The following is a 12,877-nucleotide window of genomic DNA, read 5'->3' as shown; positions in this document are numbered from 1 at the left end:
TAACGCTCTGTCTGGTCTGATTTTGAAGTGCAGGAGCAGCTTATCGAGCTGCTTAGGTGAAGGATCACGCTCCTCAAGGATGAAACTTTGGATTCAAAACGTGAAGGCATGGAAGGTTTTCATTAGTCTCACATGACGCTTTTGGCTACAGCCTAGGCTCTCTGCCCATGCCCCACTCAGAGGCACAGGATCTGGCCCTGCCTCATGGGTGGTGCTGAGCCAGGGGCCAGGAGCTCAGAGCCAGACCTGTGTCAGGAGCAGCAGAAGGAAGCATCCCACTCCCTGGTGCAAGGAGGCTGCAGTTCTTCCCCTCCCCATTACAAAGAGGGGATGAATTGTGTGAGCAGTGCAGGTGCTGCTGCCTGCCTCAGGGCGCACAGCACACCACACACCACCCGTGGCTGCCCTCTCCTGTCCCGACGCACCCCCAGCTCCCCAGCAGCCGCTTTGCTCGGCGCTGTGGCTGGACGAGCTTCACACAGAGCTTTGTCTTCAAGTGGTTTGCCAGCTGCCGAGGAGCCAAAGTGCTCCCGCTCCCTGGCCGAGGAAACCAGGGCTGACAGCATCTCCGTCCGTGAAAAAAGTTTTTCTCCTCTCCTGGGCAGCTCAGAGACAGAAATCATTCACTGGGTTTTGGCACCCACCTCGCCAGTTATACAACGTCTGACTCTCCCGTGTATTTTCTCATCTATTACCCTGTTTTCTGGCTGTTACAATTTGGCAGCTTACATGTTTGTTTTACTCAACTGAAAAGATTTACCAAAGGGCAGAAATGAAATGAAACCTCTTCGGCTGAGGATGAATTCAGTAGCCATAAAGCAGGTTCCTGCCCCTCTGCAGGCTGCCAGCTCCGGGCCGCCACGGGGCTGCTCCTGGCACAGCACGGGGGGCACTGGGGGACACTGGGGGGCACTGGGGGCACCCTGCAGCCCTGAGCCAGGCAGCACAGGGAAGGTGCAAACGCTGCCTGCCAGAATTCAGTCGGGTCTGTCCTGGCTGGGGAGGCTGCCGGCACAGCTGTGCACGGAGATGCTGCCCGAGATGCTGGAGCCTGGGCACGCTGCGGCTGTGACAGGCTCTGTCGTGTTCCCCATGCACGGCTCTCCTCCTGGCCATTAGCTTTTAAGAGTCCCAGCTCTGACTGTGGGTGCCAGGGAGAAGGCAAGGCTTTCAGGAGAAATTGCTCCTTCACATGGCCAACAAATGAGCTTTTCAGCAGCTACCCAGACACCAGATCATGCTCACGGAGAAGCCCAGCCAGCTGCACCCCGCAGGGAAACTGCCCGATTTTGAGCCCTCCCTGCAAGCCCTGTGCAGGTGTTGGGTGCTTGTCCTGACCCTGGAACACCTGTCCCTGTCCCTGTGCCTGTCCCTGTGCCTGTCCCTGTCCCTTCCAGCCCGGCTGGGGCTGTGCTTTCCACCTCCGGGGGGTTCAGCAGCAACGGCTGCCAGGGTGCCCCTCAGCAGCAGCCGCACTTGGGGCACAGGGAACAAAAGATGCAACAGGCAGAAAATCACAGGCTTTTTTTCCTTTTTCTTTTGATTTTTCCCTCATCATCTTTTTTTTTTTTTTTTTTTTTTTTTTTTTTTTTTTTCCCAGTTCCCATTAAAGGAAAATCTCGAACCAGTTCTCAAAACCATTCAGTCCAGTCCAAATAAACTCAGTCTGCAACTGCCAGCTGCCATAACTGTTCATTTTATTGTGCCTATAAATGCTAATTTGAGCCAATAAAGATGTCTGTACGAGGCATAAACCAGCACATATAGGTGATTTGCTGACAGGGTCTGTTGGCGCAGCCCAGGACAGCAGCACCAGTATGGACCATGCACCCCAACGGGTACAGAGCAGGAGATGCTCACGGCCCCTCGCGGCTCCCCAGCCCCTATCCAGGCAAAGCTCCCAGCAACTTCAGCCTCCCAGCAAGTAAAAAACAAACAAACACGATTCTGAGGCAAAGAATCTTGAGAGAATCAAAGGGTTTTCTGAGTCACCCCCAGCTCCTTCCAGATTAGAAATTTCTATGATGCCCCAGAGCTGGAAACATTTTTATTTTAAAAATACATGCTTTGGAATAAGCAAAAGCGCAAAAGCTACACAAAGCTAAATTTAATTTCAATTTGGTTTACTGCTGCATCTGAAATAGATGTTTTTCCAATAGCTATCTTGAATCCCAACTTTACAGTCCCCATGACACAAGAGGTCTGGCAAAACTTCAAGTCCAGGCCACCGGTTTGCAGATGGAGTTACTCATGAACTCATGTATGGATGCAGCCCACAGCAGGCAGTGCAAGCTAGAAAGTTGGGATATGTTATCTGGCTGCTCTTGCATGGGAAATTATCTTTATCCTAGAATTTCTTCCCAGTCCTTGCCCTTGCCCCCTGCACTCAGTCTGCAAGAAGGCCAACTTTGGTAAATTCCCTAAAAATACAGAGATGTGCAGTCCCACGCACACACCTCTCTGGAAAAGGCAGATCATGGCTTCAATAAAAAAAAAAAAAAAAAAGAAAAGCTGCTGAATGTCACAGTCTTTGGATAAGGTTGGGAAATATTCTAAGGACAGAGAAAAGAAGAGCGTTTTCCTGTCTTTCATAGATGTGTACATGAATAAATCTTTAAGTGTGATTTAAAATTCCTATGCAGCTCTCCACTTCCTACACCGATTTTCAGAGGAATACATACTGAGAATAAATATTGTAAAATGTACCAGAACTCCTAGGTTAACAAGTCTTTGGAGATGAAACATGGAAATACAAGTGATGCACAAAATTATTTGGTCCAGAAAACTTTTTCAAAATCCATTATGTTAATGAGTTCAGTAATTAACAGCAACATTGCACAGCGCTACACATTTGAATATGCAAGTGAAATGCTGACAGCTTGACATACTGTGTCATACCACCAGTGACATCATCTGACTGCCTAAAGCATGCTCTAGGACATGGTATTGCTTTTCATTAGCTGAAGAAGAAAAAAAAAATAATAGTCCCAGATTGATAATAGTAAATAAACTCATGGAAAAATACAGTTGAAGCCCGCTGTCATTTCAAGCATTCCTGCTCCACTAACGCACAAACTGGCTGTTGTTAGGGCTCTGCATAAGAGCTGTTCTGATAGTTGTTATTTTGTTTTGGAAACTATATCATCAAAGCATTGCTTGGAGGAAAAAAAAAAAAATAAAAGGCCAGAAAAGCTGGCTTGCACACAGACAAAAGTTGCAGTCTCAAGCTTTAGAAAGCATTCTCAGTAGAAAAAGAGAATTTGTATGAGTTCATGCAGTGTATCAAGAGCGTTTCTTCTTTTCCCTTCCTTTTGTTTATCTAGGAACACTGAGTCTTAACCACTCCGAGAACTCAGTGCTAACATCCTTTTCCATCAAGTCATTGTAAGGTTCATGGGAGCCAAACCATTTCCTTCAAAGAAAGCCTCTCCTCTCCTTTTTGAAGGCTGTCAGCCTTTGCTCCTGTGGCCTGCTGCTTACGGCAGTGCAGACGCCCAAGTAATGCTCGCTCAGCTTTGGTAGACGTCTTGAAAGAGAGCCTGAGTGTTGCTGGCATTACAGCAGTACCACTGCCAATTAAACCAATAACCATTACTGTTAATAACGCAGCACTGCAAGTAAGAATTGCCAGCAGAGCCCCTGAAGATGCACTCCTCGTTTTTCACTTGATGCCAAAAATGCAGAAGGGTGCCAGCTCCTGCCCTAGGGCCCAAATCCCCACCAAGATAAGCATCAGTGCTCCATTCAAATCAGCAAGCTTAAAGCTACTCAAACTAGAGGAGGTTCTGGATCTCTCTGGCCCTACGAGGCAGACTGGCCCATGATCCAGAAAGGCTATTTCTTTTACTACGTTTCTGTATAACTTCATGCTACTTATTTCAGTTGCCCTGAACTGGCTGGAACAACTGGTTTTCTTTTATTTTTCCAGTTTGCTATTTGCCACCTGAGCTGTTGTCACAGTGAGGATGTACTTATATCACCACAAGAAGATTTAGTTTTCATGTGTGCAGAATAAACATGCTTCAGACAATAATTTCTGTACCAAATCAAGTCCTCTCTTATCCCAAATTACTGAACAAAAAATGAAATCTGAAAAACATGGCCCAAAATTCAGAAACAATATAAAGCAGAGGAAAAGGGCAAAGCATGTCAGGTGCTGATGAACAGCAATCAAAAAATAATAATAATAAAATAAATTAAAAAATGTAGCAACAGCAAGCTTTATGGGACCTGAAAAATGAAAGCACAAAACATATTCCTGAGCATCAGCTCCCTGCACTTTGGATATAAACTAAATATTTCCCTACACATAGGCATGAATCATTGCTGTAACACCAAACACCTGATGTGCAAGCATTGGCCCCGTACTGCAGGCCTGAGTTCCTGCACACAAGCAGCTACAGGAGAATGCTTCTGTCCGTAAAAACAAGGTGCTCATGTATTTGAGCATAACATCTTGCCTTGTTGTGGCAAAGCTAGAGGAATCACAACAAAAATGAAATATATATATATGCATACTTAATATGTAAGTTATGTAATTAATATACCTGCACACACACAGACACACACACACATATATATACAGGAAACTGAATAAACCTTGCTGCTCATCGCTACTGCAACAAGGTCTCTGCTGATTGATAAGAAAGGAACTGCAGTCCTCAAGAAAACTCAGCATACATATGCAGATGTGGGTGTGCACACAAGCATCTAGAAATGTCCACATGGGTGTACCTGTGTGTGTTTATACACACCCATCACTCACACTCACACACTGCCACACAGCCCCAGCTCTAGGAAGGCAGCACTGGGGTCAGGTAATTACACAGGGCAGCAGGCTCCGCTCTGAAAATGAAGCCCGGCTACATTTATATGAACTTTTCTGCATCACCAATTATCCCCCATTTGCAGTAATGTGTTTACATTCTCCTCCCTGAAGTTAGTAAATTGCCTTCCTCTTTATTTAATTCCAGGTGGCTGATTTGGAGCCAATTCACCAATTTGTTGGGATCTCTGAATTCTGGTCCTCTCCTGCCGAGTGCTGCTGACAGCTCCTCTGCTCGGCGAGCTGCAGGGCAGAGGCGTGTACCAGTGGGAAAACCACAGGATTACTGACTTGCTTTTGAGCAGAAAATGGCTGGCTTTGAGCTTGCCCAAAGGCCAATGGTGATGATTTACTTTAAATCCCTTTTAACCTGGACAAGGCATTCAAATTCCAGAATATCTGTTCTCCTATCAAGGAGGGCTTTGCTGTGCCATTCAGTTTGGTAATAAAGCTTATTATTGTGTGAAAGACGAAAACGTTTTCCAAGGCAGATGCTGCCTGCCTGTCTGTCCCCGCTGTCCTGCCTGCGGTAAGCTCTGCCAGGCTCCGTGCAGTGGGTGTCCAGGGAAAGCCCATTGCCTCCTGCCACCACGCACAGAGCAGCCCCAGGGGAGCACTCGGTCAGTGCTCGTGCTGGCTCTGAGCTCACTCTTTACGTGGTGAGACCTCCAACGAGCTGCAGACACTGATGGACAGCCCCCGCCACCAGCCCAAGGGCCAGCACCCCCAGCACAGCATCCTTTGGGGGGTCCAACCACAGTGGTCCCTGTAGCAGGGGAAGCTGTGTAATCACGATGTCCTCGCTCTGTTTTGCACATGGGTTTTTCTTTGTGTAATTCCTGAAGTTGGGTATTATTGGCATGGCCATTACTTTAAAAGTCAACACGATGGAGTGCAAGATGGCAGAATTTTCCTAAAAAACCCTAAACAGAGGTCCTTGTATATGTACAGCAACTTTCAGCTATGCAAACTGAAAGGAAATGAAGTAAAATATGTTTTCACACTGACTATTCCTTATGCTTCTCGACATATCAGGCCTTTACATCGGGCCCCTTTCACCAGCAGCAGCAGTAGGGTGGTCCTCAGCTGAATCTGGCCCCTTCCTCCCCAAAGGAACCAGCAGCCAAAGGTTTCTCAGTAGGCATGAATGAAAACTAAGCAAACACAAGTAGGAATTAATGAGCAATCAGAAAACCAAGCTGTGATTTGTCACCCATAATCAAGGCTAATTAATTGTCACTTAAGTGCAAACTGCAGCACAACGCATTGCAGTTTCCTGCCAAAGGCTTTCCAGAGCACGAGCGAGGAGGCACGGCCAATAAACCACGAACCACAGGGAACCGGGAGCTTGAATGGCAACAGGAAAACCCGGGGGAGAGCTGCATGACAGTCCCCAGTGCGTCTGATGGAAACCTTTGAGTTCTTTTCACGGCACAGGTACGTTACTACCGCTCTCTGCATGACTTCACCAGCAGCCCCCGACCACGAGTATCATCACAGAGCTGCCCATGGGGGTGGCAGGGCCGCCGAGACCCAATGGAAGCCCCAGTCAGATCCTCACAAACTTCAGAAGGGCTGGGGCTAGCATGCTAGAAGACACGGCAGTGCTGCACGCCGTCCTTGCTGCCTTGCCTCGCTCACCTGCGCTCACCTGCAGCGGCACAACCAGCGGCACGGCGCCAGCCCCTGCCCAGCCAAGCCCCATGGGCAGCACGGGGCTGCCAGCAGGCACGGGGCCGGTGGCTGCAAGGGCTGCTCGGGGCCCCCGGTGGGGACAGCAAACCAGTGCGCAGAGCGTCCCCAGGAGACGCTCGCTTTTCTGGGAAACGAACAAAATATGTTCCCTTCTGCTCCGCATGACGAGGATTGTTAACCCAAGCAGGCGCTGGGTTTGGGTTGGAAGTTGCAATCACAGCAACACAACCATCGGGCTATAAAAAGAGACGTGACTCAGATGTCAACCTAAAAACAAGGTTCCTGCTAACCACATGCGGATACAACTCGCTCGTTGAGCCCACAATGTGACCAGGATATTTTCAGACCCACCCTGGTGATGGAAGGAGTGGGGGCTGGCGCATCAGCCGGCCCTGGACAGCAGAGCCCCATCCTGTAAGGGTCCTGTGCACCCTTGGGCCCTACCAGCCCCTAGCACAGCACAGCTGAATTCCCTCCCTTCCTCATGCTGGCCCTGGCATGCCGTTGCCTGTACTTATCCACCAGGACCCACTAGGATCACAGTCAGTTTTGGGGGGCCAGGACCCATGCACTCTTTGCTGCCAACATCCTCAAAGCACCTTTGCCTCCGCTGCCCAGGAGAGATGTGCCCATGACCTGTCTGCTCCAAGGCTGGTGAAGAGTCAAAAAAGAGGGTTTTTTGGCTGTCATTTTTAGTGCAAAACGACTTACAAAGATGTTTAATTGAGATTCCATCAAGCTACTTCATATGCATGAAATTAACTGTCCAATACATACAGCCAAAGGCAAGCATCCCATAACAATGAGATGAACCAGGCACACAAAGACCACGGATGGTTAAATCCCGAATGCAGAGCCTCCAAACTGCTCAGCTACTGCCTTTTTCTCCAGTTCCCCTCCCTGCTTAGGGATGGAAAGTTTTTGCTCTGCCTTCCTGCGCGTACAGCTTCACCTGCCCCATTACTCCATTTTCTAGCCATGAATCAAATACTGCAGACCAGGTGAGGCCACAGCCAGAAATCAGGTGCCAGTTTTAAAAGGTTAAGCTAAATGTGATTAGAAGCCTCTCTGAATTTCAGGGCAGATTGCATGATTAGGATTAATGTTGCACCCTGACCACGGACGAGCTGCAGGTGCAGCACTGGGTGCCCCCCAGTGAGGCAGGCAGCAGCCAGTGGAGTTTCATCTGCCAGAGACGCGCTGAATTCCAGGCGCTGTGCGGGGACGTCGCCTTTGCTGCCAGCATCTAAAATTTCCCTTTTAGCTCAACCAGCTTCCTACACATGATATTGCTCTGAGCACAAAGCCTCTGCTGCATGACTAATGTGCTGCCCACCCTGCCAGAGGACACAGCCCAGGAGGGGAGAGCAGGAACAAAGCAAGCACCTGCACCCATCGCAGGGCAGAGCACACCGCGGGCTGCAGGGAGGGAGCTTTCCTCTTGAATGATTATGAGTTATTGCAGGACTTGGTGCATGACCTACTGGTGAAGAAAGCACAGTATCACCTGCTACTAATCACTGTCTTCTGGAGGATGGTAGCTCACGTGCTGCCCCTCCAGCCCTCAGCCCAGGGGCTCAGAAGCACGGCAGCTGCCGGCACCGTGCTCCAGGCTGCCCGAGGCGGGGGCAGCAGGGCCAGCCCAGAGCTTTGCCTTGCTGATTTAACACCTGGGGAAAAATCTGTCTGCGGCCAGAGACTGCAACCCCTCCAGACAAGACTGCAAGAGCACACTCACCAACCCTGACGGAGAGGTTTTTAAACAGAAAAACGAAAATAAAAGCAATCTAAAAGAAGCAGCAGCAGCATTTTCCAAACTGTAATGAGTTCAACCAAATGTTTGAGAAACATATTTGCTGCCTCAGGTTGTAATTATGAAAATGCAGCCAGAGAGAGCGATGTGCTAGAGAAACTGAGGGAAAGAAGCTGAAGCACCCTACGCAGCCACACGTAACCCCGGGGGTCACGCTGCACCCTCCTTCCTCGGTCTGCCCGAGAGGGAACCCACAGCAGGAGCCGGGGCTGTGCTCAGAGCCCGAAGCCGCAGCTCTGCCAGCCCGGAGCAGGAAGGTGCCTTGTTTTGACCTAAATTGCAGTGCGACAAACTGGAGGGGTGATTTGCTTCCTTGAAAGGCCCATTACAACATTGGCGAGTAAATACGCTTCTGCCAGAGAGAATATTACCTCTTTGTCTTAAAAAATGAGAACCACCAAAATGTAAAAAATTCAACCAGACATTAGAGCTGAAAAGTCATTTAAAAAAAAAAAAAAAAAAAAGTCAGCATTAGCTGATGAAAGCAAATACTTACTGTAAAAGTTTTCATTAACTGGAATAGGGAGTTTTTCCAGTGATAAAAGCTGAGATGGAAAATTTTCAAATCACCTGATCCTATACCAATTTTCAGAAAATTACACAATTTGTCATCTTGTTCAGACTCCAAAGCATCTACAAAGCGCAGCTGCTATTATATTATTTCTGACATAGAACATCAAAACAAAGACAGGAAAAATCTGCCTGTCAGGGCGGTTCTGTCTCAAACTCAGACCCTTTGGAAGGCAACGCGATTTCGGCACATCCGCTGCATTGCGAGCATATGGTCCACTCTGGAAAAAAGAACCAGCCGTGGTGAAACAGAAGCAAATTCCTTATTTTTGCCTCCAAATCTCTGACACCGCTGGAGGCCAAAAGCAATATTGGAATAACCTCCGTTAAGCACTGAAGTGGATCGGCTGCGGCATCTGCATTTCCCCGGGCCCTGGCACTTGGAGGCGCCTGACGGAACAGCAATGGGTGTGCTCGCTGGGGACATTCCTCGTGTCTCCAAAAACCCCCTGCCTGCAGAAAAACTGTCTGATAGGAACTCCCCATCATCTGCAGCACAAACAAACTAATTAGCCTTCACCCTCTAATGCTGTTTAATAACCATGTGGGAACTGCATTTCAGAGAGTGACACTCAGTGGGAACGAGCAGGCCCCTGTGCCCTGTCAGGCACAACTTCTGCTTCGTTCCTGGGAAGTTCTGACTTTTTGCATGGCTCCCAGTTACAGCCCAGAGAAAGGGGCACATTTTGTTGTGTCTGTGATTCCTTGGCTTTGGCTTTTGCCCCCAGCAGCTGCAGGGAGGCCTGGGGAGGGTCTGCAGCAGCACGGGGACACTGCAGCCGCCAGCACCAGGGAGGTGTCGGGGTGGCCATAAAACATGAGCGACGCTGTGAAAAACCAACACTGTGGAAAGACGCCAGAGAGAAGAGAAAGAATTAACCTATCTATCTGATGATTACTCACTTCAGAAGCATGATTGTGTTTGCTCTGCCTTTACCACCCCCTTCGGGCTAAGTGCAAGCCAAAGGCGCAGCTCAGGCGGTGCTGCTCAGGCTCCAGCCCGCGTGCCGGTTTTGCTGAGCACAACAACTTCTAGCAGTTGCCTTTGCTCCTCTTTGCTGTGACTCCTGTCCCACACCCCGTGGTTTGCAAGTCCCTCCTTGTCCCCCAGATGCCCTGGACATGGCTCTGGGGGTCTGCAGCTGCCCAGGGGAGCAGTGTGCTGAGCACACGGTGTCTCCTTCAGGCTTGTTGGTTTTTCCCTTACATTATCCAATTCCTGTGAAATTAGGGCTGGTGAGAGAAGAGCAGCAGGCAGCTAGGAGTGGTTCCTGGCCACAGGGGCCAGCAGACGCCAGCCACGAGGACTGTGCCTGTGGCTAGGGATGGCACCACAGCCACGCCAGCCACACAAGCCATGTTCCCCCACAGTGGCACCCTGCTCCTCCCAGGCTGAAACAAGAGACATCACACAACAGAGCCACGTTTTCCCCAAGCCTCCGTGATTTCAGGGCTATCTGCTCCCTGCAGCCTCCACCTGCACCCCCAGCACTGCTTCACATTTGCAAACACCGCAGTCAGGTTTTTCGCATGTGCAAACAAAACCACCTGCCTTTGGTGCTGACTCACAACTCCTAAAGGGGAGGAAAAAAGCCTGCTTCAGGACGCATGCCAATTTTCCACTTATCTCCACATGTCCTGCTCACTTGTCACACAGCTCAGCGGGTCTCTGCAACGTGCCTGTCCCCGTGCCACGTGCCACACACCTCCAGCAGGCACCGACCCCTTGGCGGCTGCCCACGGTCCCACGCAGTGTCTCTCCATCACCAGCCAGGGCTGAGCACGGGGCAACGTGTGGAACAGGCACACCTCCAGTCCAAAAGGCACCCAGCAGCTGGGCTGAGTAATGACTGCAGAGCCTGGGACCCACGTGCAGCCTGGAGAGATCCCAAAGCAGTTTCTGAAATGCAGAGATCTCTAAGCATGTCAGTGAACACGCTTACAACAGGTATGTTATAGATAAAACATACATATTCATTGCACAAACCCTCTCCCTTCAGCAAAGATAACTATTTTACACTATAAATGGTGACTTCAACAATAAGTGATGTAACAAATGAATCTCAATAGACCGTCAGCAAAAGAGTTTGATTTATGTCTGTATTTAATGTGCCATAGCTGTTCTGTCTCTATTCTATTACACCGAGTAATTGCTTCATTATCTTAACACTCCAATTATTGTGGTAGCAGGGCTCTTTAGCTTGTTTTCAATGAAACTGTAATTATCTGCAGCCACACCAGTTCACTGATCAAAGATGTTGTGGGATTGATGACTTCCTCATCCCTGCATACCGATGTCTTCCAAGGTCCACCAGGCAGCAGCAACCTGGCTTGTCTGCCACCACCTGGAGAAAACCTTGTGCAAAGTTTTTGTTCCCCAAGGCAAAAGGTTTAAGAGTTTACCAGCTGATGCATGGCTAGGAATTGATAACATCTCAGCACAGTGCAGGTTCACAAATGTGCCAGAACCTGAAGCCTGCAGGCCCAGGTTTCATGAAGTAGCCCTGGCAGTATGGGAGAACTTCGTGCAGAGAAAACTGCTTCCATGGGACAGAAAACTGCTTCCATGGGACAGCAGCAACTCCTGCGGCTGCTGACGGCCCAACGCAGAGAACCTTGCTCCACTGCAGGGCTGGCACGGGGCTGTGCATGGGAGGCAGCAGCGGTGCTCTGCAGAGGTGGGTGAATGTCCTTGGGGGGTTCTGGCCAGAGGGATGTCTTCTGAATGCTCAGGCTCCCCGACAGGCCACCAAACCCCAGATGAGTCCAGGCACGTGGCCTTGCCCTGCCACGCATCCCATGTGCATCATCCTCTCAGCTAAGTGCCTGACACGGGCACTAAGGGCACATGCAAGGAATGCCCACGGGATCTCACTCAACCACAGGAACTCAACTGGGAGCCTTCGGCTTCTCACCACCAGCCAGAAGGCCCCAAACCCCAGCCCTGACCAACGTCACTGCCCCGCTGAGGAGTTCTCACACTGTGCACTCCTGGTACCGCTCCTCCCGACTGCAATAGGAGGAACCGGGTCAAGAGGAGACTTCCCAAGGCTGGTCCAGAGTTCATTGTTCAGCTACTTACAAATCCATGCACCCAGAAGGGCAGGGCTTGTTTGGGACAGGACAGGAACTGTGACCTTCAGAAAGACAAAGAACATTTTAATCACACGCTGGTTTGCTGGGAATGCGGTTGGCAGACATGCAGAACGCCAGGCCGATGAACCAACGCCAGTTATCAATAATGACCATCCTGAATGAACGCAGCACTTTCAGTCCAGAATCTGAGTGTGTTATTTTAACAAGCGTCCAGCGTGCCGAGGAAGCATGCAGGGACCCCTTCCCATGGCCAGGAGCCGCATCCCGAAGGCCATGCAGGGGACACGTCACCGAGCACGGTGAGAACCTGGCCCCTCTTCCTGCAGGGCCTGAACGAGTGCCAGGTTCTTCTGTGCATGATGTGATATGTTAGGCATTATACCCGCCCAAGCACACCAGTGGAACCAGCCCACTGGGTTAGTAACAAAGAACAAAAGCACAAAGTGGGGACAACGTGCACAGAGCCGCTGACACGGTGCCGTGGAGGCGGGATGGGGAGAGCACAGCCCCGTCCGGCCCCGGGCACGGAGCAGGCGGTGGGACCGCTGTCAGCACCCTGCTCACTGGGCTTGGGAACAAAAAGGGGAAAAGGGCTGTTTTATTCCACCACGACACTTGAAAATAGTCTCGGGTTTTGCTGGGTCTGGAGCACAGTGCCTTAGAAGTTCAAAAGGTACAGGATGCCTGTGCACAAACCCCATCCATTCTGCAGTAATTATCACCCCGGTCATTTTTCTTTTTGAGTAATTATTCCTAATGGTCAGATTAGTTTCATTTTCCCTCATTTCACCAGGGAACACAATCAGCCAGATCTCTGCTGGCAGAAGTCAGGGCAATTCAATTCTGCCTTAATGGAATTACATGAGTTTACTCAAAAC

The sequence above is a fragment of the Aythya ferina genome (assembly GCF_964211825.1).
Source record: "Aythya ferina genome assembly, chromosome: 10".
Taxonomy (NCBI): domain Eukaryota; kingdom Metazoa; phylum Chordata; class Aves; order Anseriformes; family Anatidae; genus Aythya; species Aythya ferina.
The sequence above is the reverse complement of the archived record's forward strand: the minus strand, read 5'-3'. Positions refer to the sequence as shown.